A 2,872-nucleotide genomic window follows, 5' to 3' on the forward strand; every position below is an offset into this window, starting at 1 on the left:
CTTTTCAGCGGGCTCGACCAGGAGGATGAGGCCACGTTGGCGCCCTGTTATCAGGCCAGATTACTACTCTGTCACCGGGCATAGCGCGGCCGCCCTGCCCCGGAAGCTCGCCGAGGCCCGGGCGACCTCGCCCGCACCAGGAACGGACGCGGAACGCAGGCAGGCGGGCCGGGAGCGGGCGGACAGTGCGCGCGCTCCGCTCCGGCCCGAGCAGCTCTGGCGCCCAGCGCGCTGCGCCAGCTTTGCCAGCTGCGGGGCGGCTTTCATTCTGGGAGGGGGCGGGCGAGGCGCCTCCACGGGCTCCGGCGCTAATTGGCTGCCGACAAGAGCCCCCTGCGCCACGGGTGCCGCTCAGGACGCTGATTGGTGAAACGGGGAAGGGGCGTGCCCTGCCCGCGCACCCGGCGGGGAGGGGCAAGTGGAGCGGAGAGAAGAGCCGGGGAGGGGCGGCTGCTGGGGTCGTCCGCCTTCGCCCCCGCCCCCGCCCGAGCTCTGTGCCCTGGGTTGGAACAGGTGACCAGGACTGGGTCTGAACAGGTGACCAGGGGCTCCCTTGCCCTGGTGGTGATGCTCGCCGAGGACGGGAGGGGGAAGGTATGGCGGTGGGCAAATGCCCCGACATTCACGCACCCACCTCCCAGCCTTCAATCCTCTGGGCCAGAAGCCCCGTCTCGCCTCCCACCTCCTCACTAGCCTCTGCGGGGAAACTGGGGAGGCGGACTGGGCGCGATCTGAGGATGCAGTTTTTAGAGCCGCCCAGCAATGAAGCAACTTCAGTCTGCACAGCACACCTCTGAGGTTCACAGAAGTTAGAGTTCTCGCCTAGTAAGTAGTAGAGGGACCCACGGTGGCCTCCCAACAAGTGTTCAGAGCCTGGATGGCCATGAACTGGTGACCTAAGGATGGGGACCTTCCAGCCCTAGCGTTGGTGTGTGTGTGTGTGTGTCTCGCTCTCCCCCGAGTCGCCCCCGCCCCCAGGATTGTACTGAAATCTGATGGGTATGTGCAATTTGAAAAGCAAAGCATTTTCACGATCACAATTGAATACTTTGAAATGAGAACATTTTTTTTTTTTAATAAAAACAATGGGGAGCCAAACCGGTTTGTCTCAGTGGATAGAGCGTCGGCCTGCGGACTGAAAGGTCCCGGGTTCGATTCCGGTCAGGGGCATGTACCTTGGTTGCGGGCACATCCCAATGGGGGGTGTGCAGGAGGCAGCTGGTCGATGTTTCTCTCTCATCGATGTTTCTAACTCTCTGTCCCTCTCCCTTCCTCTCTGTAAAAAATCAATAAAATATATTTTAAAAAAAAACAATGGGGAAAAAAATCAAGATTTTTGATTAGGAGGGTACGAGGTGGTCATGCCCTTCCAGGGGAAGGGGCAACACTTGTTTGTGTTTTTCACAAAAAGGCACCCGGAAGGGCCCTCACAGGGTTCCCTTCTGGTGGCAGGGCTCCCCTCCCCCGTGGCTATTGAAACGGGGAGCCGGGTGGCTGGTGCTGGCAGCTCTCATTGGGCCTGAGGCTGTGCTCACAGCTCTGGCTTCGCCCAGCAGCTTCAGAAGGGCCCTGGGGAGGATGCCCAGAACCTAGGCCTGGCACCGTTACCACTAGGATGAAGGAGTGAATCAGAATGTCAGCAGTGGAAGGGGTCTCGGGGGTCATTTGATCCAATCTTTTTTTAAAAATATTTTTATTGATTCCAGAGAGCAAGGGAGAGGGAGAGAGAGATAGAAGCATCAAGGATGAGGGAGAATCATTGATCAGCTGCCTCCGCACAGCCCCTACTGGGAATCAAGCCCACAACCCAGGAATGTGCTCTTGACCAGAATCAAACCTGGGACCCTTCAATCTGCAGGCCCACGCTCTATCCACTGAGCCAAACCAGCTAGGGCCAGTCTTCCTGTACGGATGAAGAAAATGAGACTCGGGGGAGAGAAGGACTTCTTTTAGATCACATGGTGACTATGTACCAGCAAGAACTAGGACTTGGGCCCCATCACCCCTGGCTTGGTGGCCTTCCTGCCATACCATGGACCCCAAAGGCATTTCGGCGTCCATGTGTGCATCAGCCGAAATCAAGTGTAGAACACGGGAGACACTGGACGATGGAGCCGTGCCTTTGGCTGGGGCTGCTGCCCTCAGGGGCAATCCAGGGGCCAGGTGGCAGGCACAGGGAAGGACTGCAGGCAGTAACGTGATGCCCGTTCTGGCCACCTGTCCGTGTGAGGGGTTGAAGATATGTTTTCCTAGTCTCTTCCTCACCTCCTGCTCCCTGAAGCTTGATTTAAGTCCCGAAGCCAGGCAGTAATATTCTGCACTTGCCAACCCAGTTCCTTTTTCAAGTTTGTGTTGGCACCCGAATGAAAAAGTCATTCCTTTATTTCCTCCCCTTCTCCCACCAAAAATAAATACAAGAGCCCGTAAGGCGTGAGGCTCCCGCAGAAGCGTGGCAGGTTTGCTGACACAACTCTGAGCTCTAACCACGAGAACGGGGCCCCCAGAGTGGTATGAAGGTTATTATTCTATAAATGGAAAATTCCACTCTGTTCGCACAGCCCTGCAGCCTGCATACTTTCAAGGTATGCAGACCTTGCAGGCGCTGAGGAGTGGGGGCCTCTGTTCTGAAGACGACTTCTGCCAGGGAAGTTTCAAACCACCAGCTGCTGCGTTTGATCCCCTGGGTCAGCCCAGGGAGAGGATGGCCAAAAGCGAGGCCTCTCTCCTCTCCTCCATGTTGTCAGCCTGCGGTTTGACCAGGAGAATAAAAACCTGGAAGTGCACCTGAAAAAGAACAAATGCCTTGATTCAGAGCTGCAGGCTGGGTGGTGGGTAGCGAGGATCCCCAGGAGATGCCCTGCAAAGGGGTGGA

Source organism: Myotis lucifugus, unplaced genomic scaffold, assembly GCF_000147115.1.
Source record: "Myotis lucifugus unplaced genomic scaffold, Myoluc2.0 scaffold_345, whole genome shotgun sequence".
Taxonomy (NCBI): domain Eukaryota; kingdom Metazoa; phylum Chordata; class Mammalia; order Chiroptera; family Vespertilionidae; genus Myotis; species Myotis lucifugus.